Raw genomic sequence first — 16,700 nt, 5'->3', positions numbered from 1 at the left:
TGCGGGCCGGTGTCATCGGAGAAACTGCAGCCGCAGAGAAGCAAAATAGACGGAAATGTTGGAGAAACTCAGGCAGCGTCCACACGGAGTGAAGGGAACCCACGTTCTCTCTCTTTCCCTCCATTCCCACCCCATCCCCTTCCTGGTCTCTGCACTTACTCCATTTCTCCTCAGCTTCGTTCTCCTCTCACCTCTCACTTGGGATCCACCTGTTCCCTTACGTTTTATCCCGTGTTCCTCTGAGAGTGGGACTTCGTGTATCTCAGGCCAAGGGGCCGAGTTTACAATGATGGGAGGATTCAGCAATGCAGGCGATGAGAAACCGCGATGCAAGTTCCAGAAGAACAAAGGGAAAAGGTGCGTGGAAATACATGGAAACAGAGGGTGGAAAATAGAGGGAGGGGAGGGAGAAATCAAGTCATTAGGGAAGGTTAGTGTGGGATCCTGGAGCCCAAGACACAACGAAAATAAATCAGAAACAGTAAATCAATATATTGAGATGGTTTTCCCGCAAGAGGCGGTCACTGAAGTTTGAACCAGGCGCTTCTGAAGTGGCCGGACTTGTCGCTACAAGAAGGAAGCCGCATGGTGCTGTCTCTGTGACCAAGAACACGCCGGTGGGGTGGTAGAGAGGCTCGCAATGCGCGATTCCGGAGCACACTGTTCCCCTGGCGCGGTGTCCTCTGACTTCCCAAAATCTCCCAAACCTGCTCCTCAGAAACCGGCGTTGCGGGTCCAAAAGCGAGATCGTTGCCGGCGACAGCGATGAAGAGCGGGAGAATTCCGAGCCGGAGTGGTCCAGAGGGTGAGAGATGGAGAGGGAGAAGAAGGAGAGAGACAGGAGGTTAAAACAGTGGGATGATAGAGAGATACGGGGTAGGGGAGGAGGGAGCGAATGTGCAGAGGGAGGGGATGGGGATAAGGAAGAGAGAAGGGTAGGAAAGGTGAGAGAATCGGTGAGGGGGCGGAAAGAAGGGAGACGGAGGGAAAGGGGAGGGAGGCGGATGAGTTGGGTAGTCAAGAGTGGAGGGAATCATATTTACCACATTATCATCCAGATCATTGATAGAGATGACAAACAGCAATGGTCCCAGCACTGATCCCTGAGACACACCACTAGTCACAGGCCTCCAGTCTGAGAAGCAATCATCCACTACCACTCTATGGCTTCTCCCATATTGCCAATGTTGAACGCAGCTTACTACCTCAGGATGAATACTGAGCATCTGAACCCCTCTGACTAACCTCCCATGTAGGACCTTATCAAAGGCCTTACTAAAGTCCATGTCGACAACATCCACGGCCTTTCCTTCAACATTCTTGATAACCTCGAAAAACTCTTAAGATTGGTTAAACATGTCCTATGCACAAAGCCATGTGGACTATCCCTAATCTGTCCCTGACCATCCACATACTTGTATATTTGATTTCTTAGAACATCTTCTAATTTACCTTCTTCTGATTTCAGGCTTATTGGCCTATAATTTCCTGGGTTAGTATTGGAGGCTTTTTAAAACAGAACATGAGCTACCCTCCAATCATCTGGCATCTCACCCGTGGTGAAGGACAGGGCCCCTTCAATTTCTACACTAACGTCCCTCAAGGTGCAAGGAAATATCTTCTTGTCAGCCTTGGGGATTTATCGACCCACATTTGCTTTCAAGAATGCAAGCACGTCCTCCTCTTTAATCTGTATTAGTTCCATAACTTCACTGCTTGTTTTCCTTACATCCCAAGTCTCTCTGACAGAGAGTAAATACTGATGCAATAAAAAACAGTTAAGATCTCCCCATCTCTTCTAACTCCATGCACTGCTGACCACTCTCATCTTCAAAGGGACCAATTTTGTCCCTAACTATATTTTTGCACAATACTCTTGTAGAAACTCTGAGAATTTTCCTTCACATTGTCTGCCAAAGCAATCTCATGTCTTCCTTTATCATTCCTGATTTCCCTCTTGTTTTCCTGTCTGTGCTTCACTCCCTTGGCCCCTGTCTCAGATTTAGCATTCCCGTGTTCAGACCCCTCTTTGGCCCTCACCTCCTCATTCTCTCTGTAACCTTCCCCAGTCCTGTAATCCTCTAAAATCCCTCCTCTCCCATCTGTGACCCTATTTAGCATCCCTGCATCTTTTCAGAATGAAGCCTGTGACCAGTGGGGTGCTGCAGGGGTGGGTGCTGGGTCCTCTGTTGCTTGTCAGGTATATTAAAGGTTTCCATGAGTATGTAGGTGGCAGGATCACCAAGGTTGTGGAGGACGTCACAACGGGTGGTTGCGTGTATGGTGAAGAAGTTTGTCTCAGGTTATAACAGGAGAGAGATCAACTGGGAAAGTGGACAAAGGAACAGCAGATGCAATTTAACTCAGACAAATGTGATATGATGCATTTCGGGAAGTGAAACCAGGGCAGGAGTGTTGTGGAGCAGAGATTCTTTGGGGTACAAGTACACAGTTCTCTGACAGTGGGGACACATGGAGACAGGGTGGGGAAGAAGGTGGATACATGCTTGGCTTCATCAGCCGAGCCATTGAGTGCAGAAGTTGGGAAGTGATGTTCCACTTGGACAAGGTGCTGGTTGGTCCAGACCTGGAATGTGATGTGCAGTTCTGGTTGTCGCACTGCAGGAAGGAAGTGATTAAACTGGGCCATGTGCAGGAAAGATTCTGGAGGGTCTGAGTTACAAGGAGAGATTAGATCGGCTGTTTCCTGGTTTCCCTTGAGTGAAGGAAGCTGAGGGGTGACATGAGAGGGGACAGAACATTAGATCAGACACAGATAGGATGATGGACAGGGTCTGTGTCCCACGGTAGGAGTGTGTAAAACTGAAGGGAAAGGGTTGAAGATGAGAGGGAGGAAGTTTAAAGGGGATCTGAGGTGTAAATGTTTAACACACACAGGAGCTGGTGTCTGGAATGAGCTGCCAGAGGAGGTGGTGGAGGCAGGAACAGAGGCACCTGGACAGGTGGAGCCACAGAACCAGAGAACATTACAGCACAGAAACAGGCCCCTTCGGCCCTTCTAGTCTGTGCCGAATAAATTGTTTTTGCCTAGTCCCACTGACCTCCACCCAGTCCATAGACCTCCATACCTCTCCCATTAATGTACCTGTCCAAATTCTACTTAAATGTTGAAATTGAATTCACATTTACCACTTCAGCTGGCAGCTCATTCCAAACCCCAGCACTCTCTATGTGACATTCACCTTCGTGTTCCCCCTAAACTTTTCCCCTCTGGTTTGTATGTCCCCTACCCTCAGTGGAAAAAGCCTATTTGCATTTAATCTTCTATCCCTCACTTAATTTTAAATACCTCTCTCAAATCTCCTCTCATTCTTCTATGCTCCAGGGAATAAATTGCTAACCTGTTTAACCTTTCCCTTTAACTCAGTTCCTGAAGACTGGATAACTTCCCACTAAATCTTCTCTGCACTCTTTCTACCTTATTGATATCTTTCCTGTAGTTAGGTGACGAAAATTGCACACAATACTCCAAATTTGGCCTCACCAATGTCTTGTACAAGTTTACCATAACATCCCAGTTCCTATATTCAATTCTTTGAATTCTGAAGGCCAATAATGCCAAAAACTCTCTTTACAACCCCATCCACCTGTGATGCCACATTCAGGGAATTATGTATCTGAGAGGGATCTGGGAATACAGATACATAATTCCCTACACAATGCCCGCACTCCTCAGTGCCCTACCATTTACCATATATGTCCTTTCTTGGTTTGTCCTTCCAAAATACATAATCTCACACTTGTCTGCATTAAATTCCATCTGCCATTTTCCAGCCCATTTTTCTGCTGGTCCAGGTCCCTCTGCAAGCTTTGAAAACCTTCTTCACTGTCCACAATGCCTCCAATCTTAGTATTATCTGCAAACTTGCTGATCCAATTTACCACATTATCATCCAGATCATTGATATAGATTACAAACAACAATGGTCCCTGAGACTCATCACTCGTCACAGGCCTCCAATCTGAGAAGCAATCATCCACCACTACTCTCTGGCTTCTCACGTCCAGCCATTGTCAAATCCAGTTCACTACTTCACCACAAATTCCTAACTTTTGAACCTTCCTGACTAACCTCCCATGTGGGACCTTGACCTAAAGTCCATGTAGACAACATCTGCAGCCTTTCCTTCATCAACTTTCCTCGCAACCTCCTCTAAAAACTTGAAAAGATTAGTTAAACGTGATCTACCACGCACAAAGGCACATTGACTCTCCCTAATCAGTTTCTGAAGATCCAAGTAATTGTACATCTGATCTCTTAGAACACCTCTGATAATTTACCTACCACTGACGTCAGACTCACTGCTCTATAATTTTCAGGGTTACTTTTGGAGCTTTTTTAAACAATGTAAAAATGTGAGTGACCCTCCAATCCTCCTGTACCAGACCCATGGCTGAGGATGTTTTATATGCAACTGACTTATGATGTTGTGACTTACGATATGTCAAAGTTAGGATGATCAGAATTCGTTTTGAATAAAGGTAAGTAGGGGTCGACCTGTATCAATGTGGTTGCTTAAAAAAATCCTTCTCTGAAGGAAATGTTTCCATCCAATCATTGCACGCAGATCATTTCCCACCGTCACCACCCTCTCCCCCCCCCCCTCCCAATCTCATCATTTTGGTGCTCCTCTTGTAGTGGCATGAAGGAAATGTGCTTTATCGGACCCAATGCTGTTTTAACAAAAAGGTGATTTGGAACACGTGCAGATTGCCATCGCTGGAGAGGGAGAGAAAGATTGAAGAGGTTGTGAAGTAACGTCTATGCCCCTAGTTATCAGGCCCCATCTCAGGTAGATCTCGGCTTATGAGAATTTCATCTTACGATGTGAGTCATGGAACTGAATCCCATTGTAACAGAGGTCCAAGGGAATATATTGCCAGGCCCTGGGGATTTATCCACCCTTATTTGCTTTAAGACACCAAGCACTTCCTCCTCTTTAATCTGTATAGATTCCATCACCACACTGCTTATTTTCATAACTCCCATTTGAGCCCATTTCCTGAGTGAATACAGATGGGAAAAAAAAACATTTACAATAATCCCCCTTCTCTTTTCTCTCCATACAAAGCCAACCACTGATCTTCAAGGGAACCAATTTTGTCCCGTACTATCCTTTTGGTCTTAATATAACCACAGAAACCCTGAGGATTTTCCTTCACATTGTCTGTCAAAGCAACCTCGTGACTTCTTTTAACCTTGATTTTTTTCCTTGCATTTTTTATACTCCTCAAGTACCTCATTTGCTCCATGTTGCCTTTACCTGCTATACACTGCTCTCCACTTCAGAACCAGATCCACAATATCCCGCGATAACCAAGGTTCAGTGTGCCTGCTAACCTTGCCTTTAATCCCAACAGGAACATCCAAACTCTGTGCTCTCAAAATATCACTTTTAATGCACTTACACTTCCCTCACACATCCTTGCCCGAAAACAACTTATTCCTAATTCACGCATTCTAGATCCTTTCTCATTTCTTCACAATGGGCCTTTCTCCAATTTAGAATCTCAACCCGAGGCCCAGACCTATTCTTCTCCATAATTAACGAGACTAATAGCATTATGATCACTGGACCCAAAATGTTCCCCGACACATACTTCTGTCACCTGTCCTGTCTCGTTCCCTAATAGGAGATCCAGTATTGCACTCTCTCTAGTTGGAACCTCTAAATATTGATTTAGAAAACTTTCCTGAACAAATTTGACAAACTGCAAGCCATCCAGGTCTTTTACAGTATGGGAGTCCCAGTCAAAATAGGAAAATTCAAATCTCCTACCATCACAATCTGATGTTTCCTCCAGCTGTCTGCTATCTCTCTACAGACATTCCCCTCCAATTCTTGATGACTATTGGGCGGTCTATAATACAACCCCATGAGTGTGGTCATACCTTTCCCGTTCCTCCACTTATCCATCTAGCCTCAGTAGACAAGCCCACTGGTCTGTTCTCCCTGAGCACAGCTGTGATATTTTCCCTGACGAGGAATGCTACTCCTCCCCCTTTCATTACCCCCCCCCCCCATCACGTCTAAAGCAACAGAAGCAGGAACATTGAACTGCCAGTCCTGCCCGACCTGCAACCAAGTTTCACTAATGGCCACAATGTCATAATTGCGTTTGCTAATCCATGATCTAAGTTCCTCTGCCTTTCCTCCAGTTCTTGCATTGAAATAGATGCACCTGAGAATATTTCCACCACGTACATCCTGTTGACTTCTAGTGGTGCAGGCAATTTTCACGTCATTTGTTCCCTCCCCTACCTGGTTCCCATCCCCCGCAAATCTTCTTTAAACCCAGAAGAGCTGCTCTAGCAAAGCTTCCAGCAAGGATATTAGGTCCCTCCAGTTCAGATTCAAACCGTCCCATCGGAACAGGCCCCACCTTCCGTGGAAGAGAGTCCATTGATCCAGAAACTTGAAGCCCTCCCTCCTGTACCATGTCTAGCCACGCGTTAAGCTGCTTTATCCATTTCTACATGACGCAGGTAGAACTCCTGAACTCACAGCCCTGGAGGGTCCTGTCCTTCAATCTAGCACCTGAGACCCTGAACTCTTTTTTTACAGGACCTCCTCACCCTTCCTACCCATGTCATTGATCCCAATATGGACCACAACATCTGGCTGCTTCCATGGACAGTGATCCCAACACCCCCAACAAAGAGACCCCCCCCCCTCCCTGGACAGAACCTCTTCATGCCCCCAGAGTTGAAAAAGTTCTCTGGGGAAGGGAATGTGTGATTTGTACTCGGGAGATGGAAAGAATTGAATGTTAAGTGTGACCCGAACAAATGAAGCGGGGACAGCAGGAGGAAGAACTTAGAAAACTAGTAACAGAGCCGAGGGAGAACAACTACTGTGGGGGAAAAGGTGCATCAAATAAATGGAAAAACAGAATTAGAGAGTGGAAAGAGGAGGCCCACAAGAATTGGGAGGAAAATCGAGTAAGAGCTGGAGAGATAATGGGAGTCTCAGAGGAGACTTTGGGGATCCCAATCACGTCTGACACATCGATCCTGACCTTACTTAGTTATCAAAGCAAAGTTAATAATGATCGTGGCTCCTGCCCCGTCTGTGCAGGATATTTTTTCTGAAGACTGAAATGAAACTTCTCTCCAGGTAAGATGTATAAAAATTATACTTAATAAGGAATGGACCAACACCAACTACAGAATGTGAAACTGATTTAGATTTCAGATTAAAGATATATTTACAATTAAAATTCTCTTGCCCACACCCCTACCCTAGAGAGATTTTTTCTGCTATCCATTTGTGACTGACTTAACCCTCTATTCCGCTCATTTTTCAAAACAGCACTGAACCCAATTTAAATATTCCACTTGAAACTCTAAAACATGTTATAGACCAAACCAACCCAGTAATCTTTTTCAAAAATAAACAATAAGAGAAAATAGAAGGAGAACAGAAACAAAGGGAGTAACAGAGACATATGAGTGTAGGAAAAGGATTCAGAAAAGGAAAAAAAACTGAGAACTCCTGCAGGCTGCATGTGGGAGGAAAGAAATCAGGAGCCAAATGGTGAACAAATAGATGGTGAGAGAAGGAAACCCCGGGACTCGATGTCAGGCACGGCCACCCTATTCTTGCAGAACGATGAGGAATCAAATGATTCCATATGTATCCCAGCAGCCACCATCACCAGTCCTGTGTCCTACTAGATACAATGAAGAAGGTGAATTGTTGATCATTTTGGAAACAAGAAACTTGGAAAAGTTTCCTCCCACCTTTTGTTTGTGTAATGAGACTGTGCATGAGTGAGGAAGAAGTGGTTTAAAAAAAGGCTCACAGTTTCCCAGCTATTGGCCATTAATCACAGCAGGGAAATGGTGTTCAACTCCTTCAGTGTTACCGTCTCCAGTTAAACCCCTTCCCAAAGACACCGCACAGTAACTTTGGAAGCACATCAGACTTGTGGTCCAGATCAAATGTGGTTGGCCCTTGGCTTAATTTAATGCTCACCAGATAAAAGGTGCAACATTGTTTAAGACTAATTTAAACTGGTGAGATAATGCCAAAGAACAATCTAAAAGAGTGGTGATGGCCTTCTGGCTGAGTAATAAAGAGAGAGAGAGCTGAAGCACCTTTGAAACCCAGAGTGAAATCCATCCAGCATTCAGTGGCAGCTCTCCTGGCGTCTAATCAAACAGGCCACGTGACGAGAGCACTTTTGAGCCACTATGAATTTTTGTCGTAGTGAATTCATATTGAACCTTCCACGACTGTATCACTGTTAACTCGACAACCTTTTTAACACCGCCTCCAGATGAACTTGAGGAACCAGATCATAATTATCTTTTGACTTCTGGCATGACAAGATTTAATGGACAGACTCATTGATGAAACTAGTCTCATTGATGAAACTACAACTTGGTTTATTGACTGGTCAGCCTTTGTTGACAATACAGGTCTACACTGGGCAGTTTTTGCCATTGTGAAAGATATAGATGAAGTAATAAAGATGGCTGCCTTAAGTCTTTCCCAACAATTTGAATTGTTTTTCCTTATTAGAGCCTACATTATAGGGAAAGGAATATTTCTGCCCATACAGGAACCCTGTAGCCCTTGGGAATGATTACACAGATGCTACTACAAAAGCTGCTGTTATAAACAGTCCTTTCACCATTTATTCAGAAAGTGATAAGTCTTGCCTAATATGGGGATGTAGTATAACTTCAGGGGGATGCCCCTGCCCTGCTAATTTCATTCAGCTCTGTAAACAGCAGGGGGGGGGGATGGGTGACAGAAATCCAGAAACTGAATTATGAACCACCCTTGCTGGAAAATTTCTGGATCTAATGCACCTTTTTACCTGTACTTCTTAATTATATACATGTAATAATATATTTGACTAAGGAGGAACAGTAGGAGGGCCATATCACTAATTTGAGAAAAGGGACACAAAGAAAGGCACAGAAATGTATCATCTGTCAGCAAAATAATCCTGGTAAAGATAATCCAGTCCGATCAGCTCCAATCACTTCACGAAGACCTCTGCCACCCTGGCGTCACCAGGCATTTTCATTTAGTCAAAGCCAAAACTCTCCTCTACTCCATTGACAACGTCTGGATGCTAACTAGAAACTGCTGGATTTCTGCCGAATGCAAACCACATTTCTACAGGCCTGTTAAGTCACATATGACCAAGGCCACTCATCCCTTAGAGCACTTGAGCATGGATTTCAAGGGACCCCTGCCCTCCTCCAATTGTAATCTGACCCTCCTCAAGATTATTGACGAGTACTCCCGAACCCCATTTGCCATCCCCTGCCCAGATATGACCATGGCCACTGTTAAACAGGTTCAGCACAGCATCTTTACCCTATTCGGTACCTGAGCTACATCCACAGCGATTGGGGGTCCTCATTTATGAATAGTAAATTCTGTGGCATAGCCACCAGCAGAACCACCAGTTATAACCCCCAGGGGAAGTGGCAGGTGGTGCGGGAGAATGACACAGTATGGAAAGCTGTACCCCTGGAATTGAAGTCCAGAGGCCCACCCATCTCCCAGTGGCAGGAATTCCTTCCCGAGGTGCTCCACATGATTAATCCCTCCTGTGTACTGCGATTGATACCATGCCACATGAAAGAATGTTTTCCTTCTCCAGGAAGTCTACGTTGGGGACATCGCTACCATCTGGGCTGATGTCCTCAGGACAAGTCCTGCTACAGAGACATGTACGGGGCCACAAAACTAACCCACTGGTCGAGAAAGTCCACCTCTTCCATGAAAACCCCCAATATGCCTACTTGCCGTACCCGGTTGGGTACAAGGACACAGATTCTGTCCGGGACCAGGCTTGCACAGAGGTTGCTGAGACCACTGTAGACCCAGAAAAGCCTCCTATAGCCATTGACCCCTACACACCCAGTCACCCCCCCCCCAACCCAAGCATCAGCTGCTGTGACCACCACGCCGACCCACTGCACCTTACCTTGACCTTTGCTCCATCTATCCCGACCTGCCCCTGGGTATACCAAATGCCAACATACCAACGACTGACCAGGAACCAGCAGGTGCACCATGATGGTCCATAAGGAACAGAAGACCACTGGACTGGCTGAACTTGTGATGGACGCTGAACTTTCCCACCCTTGTGACCTTTGTTTAAAAGAGGGGGTGAATGAGGTGATGCACCACTGTGTGCTGTTACTATGTCACTGGCTCTGCATCCCTATGTATGTCTGGCCTGCCTTTCCTCTGTAAATCCTCCCCTGGAATCCCTTCATAAAGGTGGTTACACCCAAGTTCCTCCCTCACTATGAGCCCTGGAATCGGGCCAGAACAGGATCACGTGTCCAGTCTGATGGTAATAAAACCCTGTTGCTCTACATCTCCAGCCTTTTGGTGTAATTGATGATGCATCATCTTTATCGAGGTTCTGTATATGCAAAAAGGAGCCATGGGCCTGAATAAATGGTGGGGTTGGGGTAGGATCACAGGATGACAGAGAAGGGGTCATAGGTAGATATGGGTGGGAGGGCAAATAGGATGGATGCACTTTGGACACAAATCCTACCCTGCTCCCCGCCACACCTCACATCTCATGGATGCAAACATTTTATTTTCACAGAGCCTGTGGGAAGGAGGAGGGAAGACGGATAAAATGGCAGGATCCCATGTGTCAATGGTGGAGAGGAAACCAAAGATGGGCTCAAAGGAAATCATCTAAGAAGCACAGACATGGAAGGAATAATCTTTAGAAGACATACCCCAGACCCATCTGGCCTCGGAAAATGGGATGTGATGGAGCCTTGACCGGAAGCAGGGTGGAGACTGTGGACCACTTGCCCTCTTATGATGGAGACAGAGGGATGGTGAAAGTGGAAGGTTTTCCCCATCTCCGGGACCCAACAATGAATTCGCCAACTGCAGAAAACCACTTTGTATCAGCAGGGGCTGGTTCTGAGGAAAAGATGTCAATCTGTGGCATTAACTCCGTTTCCTCTCTCTCACACACAGATGCTGCTCTACATTCAGAATTGCTTTTATTACATAGGACGTTGTGAGTATTAACCAGTCAAGCAGCATCTGTGGTAATACAGGACCAAGTTGATGTTTTAGGCTGAGATGTTGAGGCTCTGAGTTCTTCCACCTGTTTACATTTTAAATGCAGACATACAGCACAATAACAGGCCCTTCAGCCTAGGAGCCCGTGCTACTCATCCCACCAAATCCACCAATTAATCTACAAACCCTGTGTGTTTCTGAAGAGTGGGGGGAAACCCATGCAGACTCTGGGAGAATGTACAAACTCCTTGATGGTACTGGGTTCAAACCCTTGCTGCTGGCGCTGTAACAGTGTTGTTCCAACTGCTATGGGTTACACATAATGGTGTTCTTGTTCTAGATTCCAGCAGGTCCAGTCTCTGCTGTCCACAGAATTCTCCTTTATTTCACATTCCCAGCAGAGCAGTGTTTTGATGACTCAATAATTACTCTCTCCTGCCTTTATTCACAAACAAACACCACAAAACAGATCTCATTTAAAATACTGAAGCCCTGCTCAAGCCAGACAGGCCTGGCACCAAGTGCTTTTGCAAAAACTTTGATGAGTGCCTATAAGGACTTTACAAATGGATTGTTGTTTTGGAAAGCAACAGACGAAAGAATTAGGTTTGGAGCTTGGCCTGTCTGGCTTTACCAGAGCTCCAGTATTTTGAAAGAGACTTTTTTGAAGTGTTTGTATGCGACCTGCATTTTTTTAAAAAAACCTGCCACAATTTATTTCCTTTAAAACATATCTATATAAAATATAACATAATCTGTCAAACTACCCTCCCATCTGACAATGGAGAGCAGCTCCCACAACTCCCTGCCCCATTAGGGGTTGTGAGGGCTGGTGAGGGGTTGTCACTGAATTTGACCATGTACCTTGTCCAGCATTCGACTGCACTAGTGTGTATACTGACACACTTGATTAGTATTGTTTTTTTTAATATAATTTTTTATTTAATACTTCACTGCGAACCATGTTAGTAACAATATGTACAAATATTTAGCATTAAAATATACACAGTGACATTTTCATTTTTCCCCCTTCCTCCACCCTCCCCACCCCTATAACTTAAAACAAAAGGGAAGAAATAAATAAATAACTGAAGAATAGAAAACAGAGAAAGAAAAGAAAAAGAAATCATGTCGTTCAGTATTTCATATTCAATTATTTTCGTACTTGTAATATCACTTTAAGAGATGGAGTCTGAAATTGGCGGTTTCTAATCAACACTATGTATGGATCCCAAATTTGTTCAAATAGAGCATATTTGTCTTTTAGATTGTAGGTAATTTTTTCTAATGGAAACACTTGTTCATTTCTATGAACCACTGTAGTGTTTTTAATGTCGTTTCCATTTTCCAAGTTATCATTCTACACTTTTTTGCTTCTGCAAGCACAATCATAATAAATCTTTTTTGAAACCTGTCTAACTTTAGACCTCATTCTCTAACTTTTATGTTCTTTAACAGGAAGATTTTTGGGTCTTTTGGCATCCTATTTTTTATAATTCTCTAATCCTCCCAAAAAGTTTTCACTTTTGTACATGTCCAAATTGCATGTATTGATGTTCCAATTTTTTGTTTACAATGGAAGCTTCTGTCTGATATTGTTGGATTCCATTTTTTTAAACTTTTGGAGCCAATTATATTGTATCATATGAAACTGAGTATTTATTGTATTTATTATGGTCCCTGCACATATTTCCTTCCATGTTTCATTCTTTATTCATATATTTAAATCTTTTTCCCAACCTTGTTTGGTTTATATATTGTTTAATCATTTTCCTTCTATTGCAATTTGCTGTACATGTTTGTAATTTTTTTTTACTATCGCTGTGTCTGTAATTAAGTCTCCATAGCAGCTACTCTCAGGTAATCTTAGGCTAATCCCCAACCTTTCTTTAAAATAAATTTTCAACTGGCAGTATGAAAATATTGTACCATGTGATATTCCTTATTTATTTTTTAGCTGTTCAAATATCAATAAATTATTTCCCAAAAAGCAATCTTTTATTCTTTTAATTCCTTTTCTAGCCAATTTCTTAAAAAATAAATTTTCTATTGTAAAAGGTATTAATGCATTTTTGGTATTTGATAATTTATCATTTTTTGCTCCAGATGTATTCTCTTCCATGTTTTTAGTATGTGATGTAGATTGTTATATTGCACCAGTTTCTCATCCCATTTATAGAGTAAATGTTCTGGGACTTTTTCTCCTAATTTATATAGTTCTACCTTGATCCAATCCTGTTTTTCTTCCGTCTGATAAAAATCTAACAGGTTTTTTAACTGCACTATCCAGTAATAGTTTTTGAAATTTGGTAACAGCAATCCTCCTTGTTTGTACACCCATGTTAATTTTTCCAAAGCCACTCTTGATTTTTTACCCTTCCATAAAAACTTTCTTATTAATTTCATTTAAAATTTCCCTGTCAAGGGAATTGGTAGTGTTTGGAACAAATATTGTATCTGTGGAAATATATTCATCTTGATGAGGTTTACTCTCCATGGTAATAATGGTAAATCTTTCCACTTCTCTAAATCTTCCTGTATTTTGGAGTAATTTTATTTATACAAATGATTTAAACTATTATCTATCCAGATGCCTATGCCTGTGATTGCCATTTAAAAGGGGATTCCCTTTTAACTTTTGTATAATCAACTTTGTCTTGGCGAGTCTGTTGTCTATCTCATTGTCGATCCTTGCATCTGATGAAATGGTGCAGCCGAGATAGGTAAACTGGTTGACTGTTTTGAGTTTTGTGTGCCCAATGGAGATGTGGGGGGGCTGGTAGTCATGGTGGGGAGCTGGCTGATGGAGGTAGCGCCTTTGGAAGACTACACAAAAGAGTCTGGAAAAACAACCAACTGAAAAACCTCACAAAGATAAGCATATACAGAGCCGTTGTCATACCCACACTCCTGTTCGGCTCCGAATCATGGGTTCTCTACCGGCATCACCTACGGCTCCTAGAACGCTTCCACCAGCGTTGTCTCCGCTCCATCCTCAACATCCATTGGAGCGCTTTCATCCCTAACGTCGAAGTACTCGAGATGGAAGAGGTCGACAGCATCGAGTCCACGCTGCTGAAGATCCAACTGCGCTGGGTGGGTCACGTCTCCAGAATGGAGGACCATCGCTTTCCCAAGATCGTGTTAGATGGCGAGCTCTCCACTGGCCACTGTGACAGAGGTGCACCAAAGAAAAGGTACAAGGACTGCCTAAAGAAATCTCTTGGTGCCTGCCACATTGACCACCGCCAGTGGGCTGATATCGCCTCAAACCGTGCATCTTGGCGCCTCACAGTTTGGCGGGCAGCAACCTCCTTTGAAGAAGACCGCAGAGCCCACCTCACTGACAAAAGGCAAAGGAGGAAAAACCCAACACCCAACCCCAACCAACCAATTTTCCCCTGCAGCCGCTGCAACCGTGTCTGCCTGTCCCGCATCGGACTTGTCAGCCACAAACGAGCCTGCAGCTGACGTGGACTTTTTACCCCCTCCATAAATCTTCGTCCGCGAAGCCAAGCCAAAGAAATCAACTTTGTTCATTGGCAAAACTTCACTTTTACCTATATTAACCTTGTATCTTGATATTGCCCCATATTCTTTCAATTTTGTATATAACCTTTTCATTGATTTATCTGGGTCCATTAAATATAACATAAGCTGCAAATAAGCTAATTTCAAATACTTCTTCTTTTACTTTTATTCCCTTCATTGTAGGTTCTTTTAATCATCAGCTTTGCCAATGGTTCTATAGCCGAAGCAAACAGGAATGGTGATAATGGGCATCCCTGTCTTGTTGACCTACTCAATTTAAAGTGGTCTGAAACATATAATTTGTTACCACTTCTGCCAGAGGTCCATTATACAGGTACACAATCTTTTATTCGGACATCTAAAATATGGAAAGTTCCAAAATCCAGCAAGTGGGGAACAGCGGTTGGGGAAGGCAGCCAAGGGACCAGCAGTTGGGGGAGGTGGCCGAGGGATCAGCTGTTGGGGGAGGTGGCCGAGGGACTGGCGGTTGGGGGTGGTGGCCGGGCGACTGGAAGGGGGTGGGGGTGGATACGGCAGCACATTTTGGGTTGGCTTTCAGAAATCCAGAAAAATCTGAAATTTGGAACACACTGTCCCCAAGGGTTCTGGATAAAGGATTGTGTACCTCTACAGTGCTCTAATCCAATTAATGTTTTTCTTGAATTTGAATTTCTGTAGTAATTTAAACAGATAATTCCATTCCACCCTATTAAAAGCTTTCTCTGCACCTAGAGCTACTGCCACAGTTGGTGTTTTATTTATTTGAGCTGCATGGATTAAATTAATACATTTACAGGCATTATCTGCCGCTCTTATATTTTTGATCTAGCAACCCTAATTTTGGTACACAGTATGTTAATCTGTTTGCTAGTAAATTTGCTATTAATTTGTAATCTGTATTTAGTAAAGATATTGGTCTATATGAAGCCGGTGACAATGGGTCTTTTCCTGTTTTTGGAATTACTATAATTATTGCCAGGCAAATTCTGGGTCTCTTCCATCTGTTTCATTACCTCTAAGAGGGACAGAATTAATAGATTATTAAATTCCTTATAGAACTCTGTAGGGAATCCATCTTCACCTGGAGCTTTATTATTTGGTAATGTCATTAGTGTATCATGTATTTCTGTTGTCAGGGGCTTTAGTAATTTATTTTCATCTTCCAATTGTGATTGGCCAATTCAATGTTTGACAAAAATTCATATATTTTGTCATTCTTCTCTGGGTTTCTGGTTTGAGATTACAATTGTTTTTTTTAAGGTCATTTGTTTTTACTTATATATACATAGAGTTATAGATTGTCTCATGATTGGTGAGTGGTGAGACCTCCAAAGGGTGGATTGTGTTGGGAAGGGTTGTGGCTGTCATGAGACAGCACTGCCCCCCCCCCCCCACCCAGTCGGAGGACACACCAGTTGCCAATCAAGGTTTGGTCCCGCCCCACCCATTAGTGCACACCTTGATGTTGGCACCATGGAAATGACCTCGACTGGACTCTCCAGCCTGTCTGGACTTGCCCTTGTCCGCTACTTCTTTCCCACGGATCAGGTTCACTCAGTCATCGCAAACTTATGAAGCAAAGAAATAGCTTCATTTAGCCTCAAGTTCTTGGCACTTGCCAGAGTTTTGGTTTTTATTTTATATGAAAGTGAAGAATAATAAAAAGTGCAAGAACAGGGCAATAATAAGAGTTTGGAAACACACGAGGAAAGGATGATTGACGACTTTTTATCAAACTCCTCAAAATGTGTAAGTGTGGAATCGTCTCAGATCCGTCCAGCTTGTGGAGGAAGGAGAATGAAGCGACTCTTTGACCCATCCGTGTGGATGAGGCAGTGACCGTTCCGTGGCGGAGTAGAGTGATGGCGCCTCTGGGATGTGGGGGAGTGGGACTGGGTTGGGGCGGTTCGGTAACGTTGAGAGGGGGGGGGGGGTCGTCCCTGATGCCAGTGGCGGATGAACGACTTAGGCTGAGCTTCAGTAAGCCACCCCCCGGGTCGGCGTCAGGAAGGGGAGGGGGTGGGAGCGAATCCTAAGTTCACCTCCTTCCAACACCACCACCCCCAACCCCACCCCACCCTCACTCACTTGTCCAACAGCTTGTTGGCTGGTTCAGTG

This window comes from Narcine bancroftii, chromosome 5 (assembly GCF_036971445.1).
Source record: "Narcine bancroftii isolate sNarBan1 chromosome 5, sNarBan1.hap1, whole genome shotgun sequence".
Lineage (NCBI taxonomy): Eukaryota > Metazoa > Chordata > Chondrichthyes > Torpediniformes > Narcinidae > Narcine > Narcine bancroftii.
This window is presented reverse-complemented; position numbering follows the sequence as displayed.